The sequence below is a fragment of the Tamandua tetradactyla genome, chromosome 1, assembly GCF_023851605.1.
Source record: "Tamandua tetradactyla isolate mTamTet1 chromosome 1, mTamTet1.pri, whole genome shotgun sequence".
Classification (NCBI taxonomy): Eukaryota; Metazoa; Chordata; class Mammalia; order Pilosa; family Myrmecophagidae; genus Tamandua; species Tamandua tetradactyla.
Window position 1 is genome coordinate 151,957,363 of NC_135327.1, and position 13,873 is coordinate 151,971,235.

At 37.2% G+C, this 13,873-nt stretch overlaps 1 long non-coding RNA gene across 1 annotated transcript; it reads left to right on the plus strand.

Moving 5' to 3' along the window:
* Positions 1–10,667: 10,667 nt before the first annotated feature.
* Positions 10,668–13,124, plus strand: LOC143686963 (uncharacterized). Its single transcript, XR_013177339.1, has 2 exons — positions 10,668–11,340; positions 12,897–13,124. It is a non-coding gene; the product is annotated as an uncharacterized LOC143686963 (long non-coding RNA).
* Positions 13,125–13,873: the final 749 nt, after the last annotated feature.

Here is a 13,873-nt window from a genome sequence, read left to right on the forward strand (position 1 = left end):
GATTACACCCTTTACCTGAGACCTGGGCCTATCTTGCCCAGGGAAAATCTGATTTGGTCAATCATATCTGGGGAGACCCAGCTCAAAAAAAGGTTCCATGCAGGCAGGGGAAGAAACAGAAAAACAAGACCTGAAAAAATTCTGATCAGTTAAACAAAAGCTATTCTAGAAATCTAGGGTATGTTGACCTGAATGTCAAAGAATAGATAGAGAACAAAGGCAACCAACAAGAAAACCTAGGTAAAGGAAGGAAAATGACTTCCAGAATAAACTAATCAAGGATATCAGATGCCTAGATACCAACAAAAGATCATGAGACGTGATAGGAAATATGAAGATATGGCCCAGCCAAAGGAACAAATACTCCAAATGAGTTGAATGAGATGCAGAAGATACAACTAATTAAAGATGTTCAAACAATTCTTCTAATAGAAATCAATGAGTTGAAGGAAGACTTGCCAAAAGGGATGAAGGATATAAAGAAGACACTGGGTGGCCAAGAAGAACTTGAAAAAACAGTAGCAGAATTATAGGAATGAAAGGAAAGGCAAAACAGAAGAGACAAAAAATACACTGGAGACTTAAAACGGCAGATTTGAAGAGGCAGAGAAAAGGATTATAGAACTAAAGGACAGAATATCTGAAATCCTACATACGAAAGAACAGATCAGTAAAAGAATGGAAAAATATGAGAAGGATCTCAGGGAATTGAATGACAATATGAAACACATGAATATATGTTATGGGTATCCCAGAAGTTGAGAAAAGAAGGGAAAAGGGGCAGAAAGAATAATAGAGGAAACAATCACTGAAAATTTCCCATCTCTTTTGAAAGACATGAAATTACAGATCTAAGAAGCACAGCATACCCCAAACAGAAAAGATCTGAATAGACCTACTCCAAGACATGTACTATTCATATTGTCAAGTGTCAAAGACAAAGAGAATACAGAAAGCAACAAGAGAAAAGCAATTCATCACATACAAGGGAAGCTCGATAAGGCTACATGCGGATTTCTCAGCAGAAACCATGGAGGCAAAAAGGCAGTGGTATGATGTATTTAAGAAACTGAAAGAGGAAAAAGTGCCAACCACAAATTCCCTATCTGGCAAAACTATCCTTCAAAAATGAGGGGGACAAGAGAGCCTCATTTGTTGCTCAGATGTGGCCTCTCTCTCCAGCCAACACAACAAGCAAACTCACCACCCTCCCCCTGTCTACATGGGACATGACTCCCAGGAGTGTGGACCTTCCTGGCAATATGGGACAGAGATCCTGGAATGAGCTGAGACTCAGCATCAAGGGATTGAGAAAAACCCTAGAATGAGCTGAGACTCAGCATCAAGGGATTGAGAAAACCTTCTCCACCAAAAGGGGGAAGAGTGAAATGAGACAAAGTGTCTCATTTGGCTGAGAGATTCCAAACAGAGTTGAGTGGTTATCCTGGAGGTTATTCTTACACATTCAGTAGATATCACATTGTTATTCAAGATGTAATAGAGAGGCTGGTGGGAATTGCCTGAAAATGTAGAGCTGTGTTCCAGTTGCCATGTTTCTTGATGATGATTGTATAATGATATAGCTTTCACAATGTGACTCTGTGATTGTGAAAACCTTGTGTCTGATACTCCTTTTATCTACTGTGTCAGCAGACGAGTAGAACATTTGGAATAAAAATAAATAATAAGGGGAACAAATGTTAAAATAAATTTAGTTTGAAATGCTAGTGATAAATGAAAGTGAGGGGTAAGAGGTATGGTATGTATAATTGTTTTTTTCTGTTATCATTTTATTTCTTTTTCTGTTGTCTTTTTATTTCTTTTTCTGAATTGATGCAAATGTTCTAAGAAATGGTGAATATGCAACTATGTGATGATATTAAGAATTACTGATTATATGTATAGAATGGAATGATATTTGTTTTTGTTCTTAATTTTTTTAATTAATAAATAAACTAAAAAAAAATGAGGGGGAATTGAACATAATCTAACTCAATCTTTCTGAATAGATCATTTAAACAAACCAAGCACAGAGAGCCCAGTATAAGAATGAGGGCCTTTAATCCCATATAGCTTAATGTAATGCCTGGATATATCCCAGAGTATAGTAAGCAGATAATCAAAAAATGTTGGCAAAGTGCCTTGAGGGATGGGAGAAAAAATAAGGAACTATTAAACTTTACCATAGGGGAAACCCCTGATACTATGTCAAACATTAGAGACACCAAAATCAATAGGCCAAGCCCTTGATCTTGAGGCTTGCTCTTATGAAGCTTATGTATGTAGCAGAGAAGCCTAGTCTACCTATAGGTATGTCTAGGAGTTACTTTCAAAGGACCTCTTTTGTTGCTCAGATGTGTCCTCTCTCTCTCTAAGCCCAACACTGCAAGTGAAATCATTAACCTCCCCCCTACATGGACCATAACATCCAGATGTGAAAGTCTCCCTGATGATGTGGGAGATGACTTCCAGGGATGAGTCTGGCCCAGGCACCATGGGATCAACAATGCCATCTGACCAATAGGGGGGAAAGAAATGTAACAAATAAGGTATCAGTGGCAGAGAGAGTTCAAATGGAGTTGAGAGGGTACTCTGGAGGTCACTTACACAGCTTCAATTAGGCATTGCTACCTACCATAACTTGTCAAAACCCAACCTAAACCATTCCAGCCAATCCTAAAGAACATCTAGGGCATTATATATAAGATTCTACAAAGGTTCCATGCACTAGGGTAACTTTCCAGAAACCTACAACCTCCAGATGGGTCCCTGGACCAGATAAGTCCTGAAATGCATACGGTCCAGCCTTTCCAGAACATCAACTAGTTCCATCCCCTTATCCCATATTATAGATAGCCCCTTCCAACATGAAAAAGCTAGAATGGGCATAGTCTAAATACCCCTAAAGAGTGGGAAAAAGATCGAATGTGATGTTGGAGTTATACAAAGAAGATAGGGTTTAATAAACAAGTATGATTGTTGAATCATTAAATTGATGTTTCTTTTAGTCTTCAGTATCTTAGAGCAGCTAGAAGTAAGCACCTAAAATTGTGGGATTGTAACCCATACCAAACTCTGAAATCTGTTCTATAGGTAATTGTTGTGATGTGCTTTTAAATATACTGCTTTTTTTTCTATACATGTTATTTTTCACAAAAAAGAAAAAAAATATTTCTTCAAGCCTCCAGTTTTTTGAGCAGCTAGAAGGGAAAATCTGAAATAGTGGAATAGTAACATATAACAAACTCTGAAATCTGTTCTGTAACTACTTGTTGAAGTGTACTTTGAAAATCATTGTTTTTTCTTTCTTTTCTTTGTATATATGTTATATTTATATATAAAAAACATTTTTAAAAAATGAGGTGGGGTGTTTAAAATATTTTTAGACAAACAGATACTGAGAAAGTTTGTGAACAAGGGACCTGCTCTACAAGAAATACTAAAGGGAGCACTACAGGCAGATAGGAAAAAATAGGAAAGAGAGGGCTGGAGAAGAGTATAGAAATGAAGATTAACAGTAAGGGAAAAGAGGGAGAGAGGGAATAAAAAACTGTACATAAATAAATAATAGGTTGAAGATTGGAAAATTCACAGATATATGGAGGCTAAACAGCATACTCTAAAACACCAGTGGGTCAAGGAAGAAATTACAAGAGAAATCAGTAAATATCTCATGGCAAATGAAAATGAGAACATAACATTTCAAAAATTATTGGATGCAGCAAAGGCATTGCTGAGCAGGAAATTTATTGCCCTAAATGCCTCTATTAAAAAAGAAGAAAGAGTAAAAATCAAGGAATTAACTGTTCAACTGGAAGAGCTAGAGAAAGAACAGCAAGCTAACTCCAAAGCAAACAGAAGGAAATAAATAACAAATATTAGAGCATAAATAAATAAAATTGTGAACATGAAAACAACAGAATCAACAAAACCAGAAGTTGGTTCTTTACAAAAATCTGTAAAATCAATGGATCCATAGCACGGCTGACAAAAAAATAAAATAAGGCGGGCCGCGGTGGCTCAGCGGGCAGGGTGCTTGCCTGCCATGCCGGAGGACCTCGGTTCGATTCCCGGCCCCAGCCCATGTAGAGAACAAGCAAACAAACAAAATACAATAAAACAAGAAAATGTTTAAGGATGTTTCCCTTTCTTCCTTCCTTCCATCCTTCCTTCCTTCTCTCTGTCTTTCCTTCCCTTCCTCCCTCTCTCTTTAAAAAAAAAAAATAAATAAAAAAATAAAATAAAATAAAATAAAAGAGAAAGGGTGATGCTCTAGTTTGCTAGCTGCTGCCAAAATGCAATATGCCTGAAATGGAATGGCTTTTAAAAAGGAGAATTTAATAAATTGCTAATTTACAGTACAAGATGAGATACCCACTGTCACCATTGTTACTCAACATTGTGCTGGAAGTTCTAGCTAGAACAACTAGGCAAGAAAAATAAATGAAAGGTATCCATATTGGAACGGAGAAGTAAAAGTTTCACTGTTTGCAGATGACATGATTCCATGTGTAGAAAATCCTGAAAATTCTACAGTAAAGCCACTAGAGCTAATAAATGAGTACAGCAAAGTGGCAGGATACAAGAAAAACACACAAAAAATCAAGTGTTTCTATATACTAATAATGAGCAATCTGAGGAGGAACTCAAGGAAAAAAATTCATTTAGAACAGCAACAATATTTAGGAATAAATTTAACCAAGGCCATAAAAGACCTATACACAGATACCTATAAAACATTGCTAAAAGAAGTGAAGGAAGACCTAAATAAATGGAAGGGCATACCGTTTTCATGGATGGGAAGAATAAATTTAGTCAAGATGTCAATTCTACCCAAATTGATTTATAGATTCAGTGCAATACCAATTAAAATCCCAACAACTTACTTTGCAGAAGTAGGAAAACCACAACCACATTTATTTGGAAGGGCATGAAGCCCCAAATAACTAAAAATATCTTTAGAAAGAGGAATGGCATGGGAAGACTCACACTACCTGACTTTAAAGCGTATTACAAAAAGCTATAGTGGTCAAAGCAGCATGGTTCTGGCATAAAGATAGATATACTGACCAGTGGAATAGAATTGAGTGTTCAGAAATAGGCCCTCTCATCTATGGAGAATTGATTTTTGATAAGGCAGTCAAGTCGACTCAACTGGCACAGAGCAGCCTCTTCAATAAGTGGTGCTTAGAGAACAGTATATACATATCCAAAAGAATTAAAGAGGACCCCTATTTCAGAACTTATACTCAAAGATTAACTCAAAATGGATCAAAGACCTAAACATTAGAGCTAAGACCAGAAAACTTTTAGAGGAAAATGTAGGGAAGTATCTTAAAGATCTTGTGATAAGATGTGGTTTTCTAGACCTTTTACCCAAAGTGTGAGCAATGGAAGAAGAAATAGATAAATTTCTTTTTGCACATTAAAGACTTGTCAATAAAGGAAAAGGCAGCCTGTACCATTGGAGACAATATTTGGAAACCACATATCAGATAAGGATTTAGTATTGCGAATATATAAAGAGATTCTTCAACTCAATGACAAAAAGACAAACAACCCAGTTACAAAATGGGCAAGACATGAACAGACACTTTTCCAAAGAGGAAATACAAATGGCTCAAAAACGTATGAAAAGATGATTAACTTCACTGATTATTGGAGAAATGCAAATCAAAACCACAATGAGATATCATCTGACACCTACTAGAATGGCCATTCCAATGGGAAACAAAAACAAAAACAAAAACAGAAATGACAAGTGCCGAAGAGAATGTGGAGAAAGAGGTGCACTTATTCACTGTTGGTAGGAATATAAAATGGTGCAACAGCTCTGGAAGGGAGTCTGGTGATTCCTCAGGAAGCTAAGTATAGAAATGCCATATGATCCAGCAATCCTATTACTAGGTATATATTCAGAGGAAATGAAGGCAGGGACACAAGCAGACATTTGCATACCATTGTTTATAGTGATATTATTCACGATTGCCAGTAGATGGAGACAGCCCAAATGTCCATCAACAGATGAGTGAATAAACAAACTGTGGCATATGCATGTGATAGAATATTATGCAGCTGTAAGATGGAATAAACTCATGATGGATGCAACAACATGGATGAACATTGAAGACATTATGTTCAGTGAAATTAGCCAGAAATAAAAGGATAAATTCTGTACGTTCTCACTAATATGGACTAACAATAATGATCAAACTCTGAGAGTTAAAGTTGAGAACACAAGTCAACAAGAGATAGAAAAAAGGTAGAGATTAGGCATTTGATGCAGAAGGAGTACAAAATGTTCAACAGGATTGATGGTAAAGATTCAGAAATGGATAGCACAATACTATCTGATGATAGTACAATATTGCAAGTATAATGAACAAAGCTGTGTGAGTATGGTTGAAAGAGGAAGGCTAGGGGTATATATAATGCCAGAAGGAAAGATAGAGGATAAAACTGGGCTGTATAACTTAGTGAAACTTAGAGTGGACAAAGATAGTGATTAAATGTACAAGTATAGGAAAGTCTTTACAGGAGGAAGAACAAATGAATGCCAACATTGCAAGGTTTTGAAAATGGGATGTGTTCTAGTTTGCTAGCTGCCAGAAAGTAATATACCAGAAATGGAATGGCTTTTAAAAAGGGGAATATCATAAATTGCTAGTTTACAGTTCTAATCCCGAGAAAATGTCCCAATTAAAACAGGCTATAGAAATGTCCAATCTAAAGCATCCAGGGAAAGAAACCTTGGTTCAAGAAGGCTAATGACATTCAGTGTGTCTCTCCCAGCTAGAAGGGCAGATGGCAAACATGGTGGCATCTGCTAGCTTTCTCCACAGGCATCTTGTTTCATGAAGCTCCCTAGGAGGTGTTTTCCTTCTTCATCTCCGAAAGTTGCTGGCTGGTAGGCTCTCTGCTTTGTGGTTCTGCAGCATTCTGAAGCTTTCTCCAAAATACTTCTTCTTTTATAGGATTCCAGTAGACTAATCAAGACCCACTTAAAATGAATGGAGACACATCTCCATCTAGTCAAGTTTAATACTCACAATTGATTGAGTCACATCTCGATGGAGATAACCTAATCAAGTTTCCAACCTATAGCACTGAATAGGGATTAGAAGACACTGTTGCTCCCACAAGATTGATTAGGATTAAAACATGGCTTTTCATAGGATACATAAATCCTTTCAAACCAGTACAGGATGATAAATGGAAAAAATACAATTGATGCAAACTATGGCCTATAGTTAACAGTAACATTATGTTTCCATTAAATGTAACAAAGGAAATATACCAAAGCTACATACTAGTAAGAGGGGAAAATAAGGGAAGGGAATGGGATTACTGACGTTTTTGTTGTTTCTCCTCCTTTTTTATTAATTTTTTTCCCTCTTCTTTACTTTTGGAAGAAATGGAAATGTCTTCATATAGATTGTGGTGGTAAATGCGTAAGTATGTGTTTATACTGGGAGCCACTGATTATTAACTTAGGATGGATTGCATGGTGTGTGAATAAAACTGTTTAAAAAATAAACAGAAAGATACATGTGCTGGAGAAAATGGGGAGAGAGAGAGATGTACCTATTCACTGTTGGTGGGAAAGTAGAATGGTGCAGCCCCTGTGGGCAGCAGTGTGGTAGTTACACAGGAGGTTATGTATAGGGTTGCTATATGATCCTGCAACTCCATTATTAGGTATATACTTGGAAGAACTGAAAGCAGGACATGAATGGACATTTACATACTGATGTTTATGTGTGCAAATGTCCATTTGGCAATATTAATGATTTGCAATGGATGGAGGTGGCTTAGGGTACCTCGACTAATGAATGGAAGGGTGAATTAGTGTATATATACAATGGAATTTGAGCAGCTACAAGAAGGAATTAAGTTGTGGGGCATGTAGCTAGGTGAATGACATCTGAGGACATTATGTTGCATGAAATCAGCCAGATATGAAAAGAAAAATATTGTAAGACCCCACAAATATGGACTAACCATATTGTGCAAAATCTGATAATTGAATTCAAGAACAGTTTATTAGGGGATAGAATGTGAGCAGAGATTGGGCACTCGACACTTAAGGAGTACAGAATGTTCAATAAGGCTTATTGTAAAGGTTCATAGATTGTAATTTCTTATAGCAGTCACATCTATTATTGAGTTTTTATTGTTGTTTCTAAATTCTGAGATGCTGAGCTCCTTGTGTATAACTTGGTCATTCCCTGGAACTTTCCGTATCTGCATGACACCTGAGACTCAGAGATAAAGTTCTGCAGCTATGAAAGTCAGCAATGTCCCAAATAGCAACTATTAAAGACGCTGAAAAAGAGATCAGGCTTCAATTATGGATATGAATGAAGCTGATCTGGTTAGGTCTGAGATAAATCAGAATATAGGACAGAGTATGATGTTGACTGTATTTTAGAACTTCAACTTCCTTGTGAGAGCAAAGGTAGGGATGTCTGTTTTGTGTGAAATTTATATTTTCTGTAGCATACTATCTAATTTAACTTGTATGGTAAGTTTATTCTAAAATATAATTACATGGAACCTTGGATAGAGAATGAGATCTTGTTCTTTCATACAGGTAAATGTAATACCTTGATACATCCCAGAGTAATTTGGGCAGAAAATAAAGAAGCATTTGCAAAGCCTCCTTTAGGGACTGGGGAAAAAATACGGAATTGTTGAGCTTCCCCACTTGGGAGAATTTTTGATATTCTTGCAAGCATTAGGGTCTCCCAATTTAATAAGCCAAGCCTTTGATCTTGGGGCTTGCCTTTATAAAACTTATCCCTGTAAAGGAGAAGCTAAAACTACTTATACTTATGCCTAAGAGTCACCCCCAGAGAATTCTTTTGTTGCTCAGATGTGGCCTCTGTCTTTAAGCCTACTCTGCAAATAAACTCACTACATCCCCCCTCCCCCCGCATATGGGACATGACTCCCAGGGGTATAAATTTCCCTGGCAATGTGGGATATGATGACTCCCAGGGATGAGGCTGGCCCTGGCATAGCGGGATTGAGAAAGCCTTCTTGACCAAAAGAGGGAAAGAATGAAACAAAATAAAGTTTTAGTGGCTGAGAGATTTCAAATAAAGTTAGGAGGTCATTCTAGAGCTTATGCTTATGCATTATATAGATCTTCCTCTTTACTTTCTAATGTATTAGAATAGCTAGAAGGAAATACCTGAAATCTGAACTGTATTCCAGTAACCTTGATTCTTGATGATGATTATATAACTATATAGCTTTTATGGTGTGACTGTGTGATTGTGAAAACCTTTTGACTGAGACACCCTTTATCCAGTGTATGGACAGATGAATATGAAAATAAAGACAAATAAATAATAGGGGGCAAATGGGGGTATGGGATGTTTTGAGTGTTCTTTTCTATTTTAATATTTTTTTGGAGCAGTAAAAATGTTCTAAAATTGATTGTGGTGATTAATTCACTACCATATGATACTGTGAGCCATTGATTGTATACTTCGGATGACTATATGGTATGTGAATATATATCAACAAAATTGCATTAAAAATGTTACCATGGGTATGGTTGTCAGTGGGGAAAAAAACACCATGAAGAGCTCTTTGGATTTGTTTATTCACTGATGAATCTTGAGAGTACATTTTATAGAATGTGGGAGCAGAATCTATGCTAAAAGAGAATTAGTAGTAAGGAAAGAAATACAGCAGAGACCATTCATTCTCATCAGTTCTCAGTTTAAGATAGGAATGGTATTGGACTGTACCTAGATGGGAAGCAGAGTTGAGGTGAATTTTGTTTTGTCTGGTTTTGTTTTTCTCAACTATGTGAGAATTAATGCTGAAACATATGAGCATGGAAGGTGTGGCAGGTTGAATTATGTATGTCAGAAAAAAATTGCTTTTAATTCTAATCCATTCTTATTTGTGGGAACCCATTGTAAATAGGATCTTTTGAAGATATTATCCTATTACTAGAAGCTCTATGAAGACAAAGCCACGTGGAGGAATGGGAACTGGAAGACAACTGAACCTAGAGTAGAAAAAGAGGATATTGTTATTGTGCATTGTCATATGAAAGAAAAGCTGAGGACCCAAGGATTGCTGGCAGCTCCAAAATGCCACAGTTGGGGGGGGGGGGGCAGGGGGGCGGAAGCATTGCTTTGCCAATGCATTGATTTTGCACTTCTCCTAGTCTCAAAACTATGAGCCAATAAATTTCCATTTTTAGGCAAACATTTTGTACCATATTATTTAGCAGCTGGGAAACTAAGACAGAGGGAGAAATGGCATTCTGAAGTTTGGGATTGAGGGAAATGGCAGAAAAGTATTAGCAGTAATTTTTGAAGGAAGAAGTCATGTCTTTTCTGATAACAAAAATTAAAAAAAAATGTCAGTAAAGACATTCTAATGTGGATAACAGGAGAAGGGATATGCATCTGATGACTCAATATTTTCAGGAAAGAAAATAGTAAGGGGAAGATTTTAAGTAATCCATGTGAAAAAGGGAAGGACAGGGGTACGTTTGATATGAACACCCAGTTACCATGGGGTGAGGAATGTCAATAAACAACAGAAAAAAGGAAGGAGGTCAGTTCAACAAACTTCTATAAGCGCTTACCATGTGTAAGGCACAGAGGCTGGTAGGATACAGTCTCTTTCCTTGTGGAACTCACAACTAATAGAAGAGCAGTCACAACAGTTCAGTTGAAAATGGATAAAAATGACATATTAGCATAATCACGTGTCCATTTTCAACCATGCCTGTTGGACTTGAGGAGATAAGTCTAGTTGGGGTCTGTGAACATTCAGGCTTGGTAATGACTTTATGGAAGCACTGAGCATTGATCTCAGTGAACACAATGTCCAGGCCAGAAAAGGAGGGGAGTCAGATAAGGGAAAGTGTGGCTCCTGTGTGAAGAACTGGAGTAGGTGGTATGGAAGGAGGCACCATCACAAAAGAGGACAGGCACTTAGAGATCTCTTAAGTGTGAGGCCTCAGGGTGAAATCTTGATGATGAGTCACTGAGAAAGTGTGGGGGAGATGGAGGAACAAGACTGCTGTGAAGATGTAATAAGGGCTTGCCCATGTCATAATAGGTTTTGTCAAATGGACAGTGTAAAAGGTTATGGGGAGTTGGATCCATGTAAATCTGAGAGAGACTGAGCATGTAAGGTCCTGCTCATTCCTGAAAGTCTATGAATACAGAAATTCTGATTCAAAAATCACCTCCATTTATAGTGGTTTATCTTTTTGAGATACTCAGTTGTTTTGAAGCTACTTTGCCATGAAGATTCATTGCCTTTTCTTGGCTCTTCTCTTCTTCAGCCTGCTGTCTGCCTCAGGTAATTCTATGAATCGTAAGGAAAGTGTTGAGAAGGTGATATGAAATGACATAAGCAACATTTCAATGACAATGTTTACCTAGAAGTACCTAGTGAACATTTTGGGAATGAATAAATCTGTTTCTTTAGAAATAATCTCTTGAGACTAGAGTGGAATTTAAAGCACCACAAGATTTCCTTTCATTTCATACCAAATTTCTCACCTCAGCTATGAATTAGAATTATAGATTATTTCCAAGGAAAATAATTTAGAGTTTATCTGTTCTAGGCTCTTTTTCATTTTTACAATGATTCTGAGACCCTGGATTGAAGTTCTCTAAGTCCCAGGAAATTTTATTTTCATTCCTCATGTTTATCAAAAGGTCTGTTTCTTAGAGTTTTATGGTGAGTCCTAAATGTGTTAATCTATGTAAAGGACTTTTAAGAAGGCCCAGACAATAGTAAGTGCTCAATAAGTGTTAACTTTTACTATTATCATTCTTACTATTTTTTCTTCCTTTTTAGTTTTCCCCCTTTAGTAACTTTTCCTCTTAGTTGAGAATATCCTCAATTAGGATGGACCCAGAAAAAACTGTGATGCTACTGGCATTTATCTTTAAAACTTCAGGTGCCCATAAACTGATAAGAGCCTGATAAGATTAAGCATGGAAAGGCAGGGATGGAGGAAAGAGATTACCAGGAAGAAGAAACACTGTTGGTGAGAGTGTGAGAAGAGGGAAGAGGAATCAATGATGGTACCCTAGGTTAGGCTGAGAGATTAAGAAAGTTGTGACACTGTTAACAGCAATAAGAATGCAAGGAAAGGGAGCTCACCAGGGGATGAAGCCAGTTAAAATGATTTTAGAAATGATTTTGAAGTGACAGTAAGACTTTGAAGTAAAAATAATCCAGTAGGAGTCAGTGGAGATATGAGAGGAAGAGAAAAGCTTGTGGCTGGATATACATTGTGGGACCTTCCAAATAAGTATGAGAGTTGAAGTTACGTGGGTAGATTCTCGTTCATGGGCGAGATTTCTCCCTCCCTCCTTTCTCTTCTGTGATGCATTATATCCTAGGCATGGTGATAAGTGCAGAGCAGTGACGCTGGTTATGTTCCAAAATGATCCCTGGGTGAAGTAGCTGTAAGTGGAGGACAGAACATGTCCTTGACATGGATATCAATTAGGAATGAGTGGGACAAGCTACCTCCTAAGAAACTGCACCTAAGATTTGAGACCTGGAACCTTCACCTGCCTGAATTGGCAGGAAGTCTAGCACTCATATTCTAGAGAGTCTAGCACTGGCCTTTTCCCCTTGGATAGCTCAATAATGAGCTTATTCAGTCAAAAAGAAGGTCAAACTACAAGTCAGGAGAACCTGCAGTCTCTTTTATTTCCTTCTAAAAAATATTGTTAAATTTGATCAGAGAGTATTTTTTTTTTTTTTTTACCTTGGGCCAATCTTACCAATAATTTCATACAAGGCTTTATATTTGCATCTGTACTAGGAATGTGTGACTATATCTGCAAATAAATGTATTCCTCTGGTTTTCTTTGTCTACCTATGTTTATTTCTAGGCACTGAAATGGCTCATGAGATCTTGAGCTTTCTGGATTGTAAAAATCAGTCCTTGTGTAATTCTTCAAGTACATCTGGGAACTGCACTGATACCAACAAGGAGATTGGATTATGTGTCTTGCATCTTAGAAAACGAGTCAATACTGCCAATCAGAAAGAAACAGAAAATTAGGAAGACAGGATGATCAAGTGCCTTGTCTTATCAAAAAATAAAGTTTTTTTCTTTTCTCCCTCTTTTTTTCTATAGTGACACATTTAATTCATTTATTAAGAGTTTAGACAAAAGTTAAGGAACTGTTAAGGTTTAGGGCAAATTAGGATGACGACATTTCTTCTTTAATTCCTTCGTATTAGAGAATACAGCTTAAAGGGGGGAAAAAAGACCTGTTCTAGCTGGGTTGCTGGGGAGAATTTGGGGGACTGTGAAGTGGGAGAGGGAAGAAATCTGAGGGGGCAATTCTAGTGTGTTTGTGAGGTATAGAGAAAAGGGTAGAGAGAAATAGAGGTTACATTTGATCCTCTGTAGACTTTGAATAGTTTTATCTAGGTATTTGGCAGGAGATTTTGGAGATAGCTTTTGAATTATTTTTTGTCTTACAGTCTTTGATTGAAACATGTATATTTGCATCCTAAACTATGATTCCTTTCATAGACCTTAACAAATACCCATAAACTACCAGACGTGATAAAGTAGTAAAGTGATTCTTTGAGCCTTTCCATTACTCTGGTGCCATAAATGCCCATTCTACTTTCTGCAACTCTAACCCCCTACTTGACATGACAAATAGGGTTGTCCTCCCCAATATTTTATCCTCATACATTCTTTGCCCCAGCTTCCCTCTGAAAGTGCTCTCCTGGGTTTTAGGAAAACAACATGCTTGAACAATTCTAAGATGTAGAGAAATGAGCGCATACCCATGCAGAAGTACGGGCAGTTTATATTGGAAGTTTATTGCTAGAGGTTGAATTTCAAGCT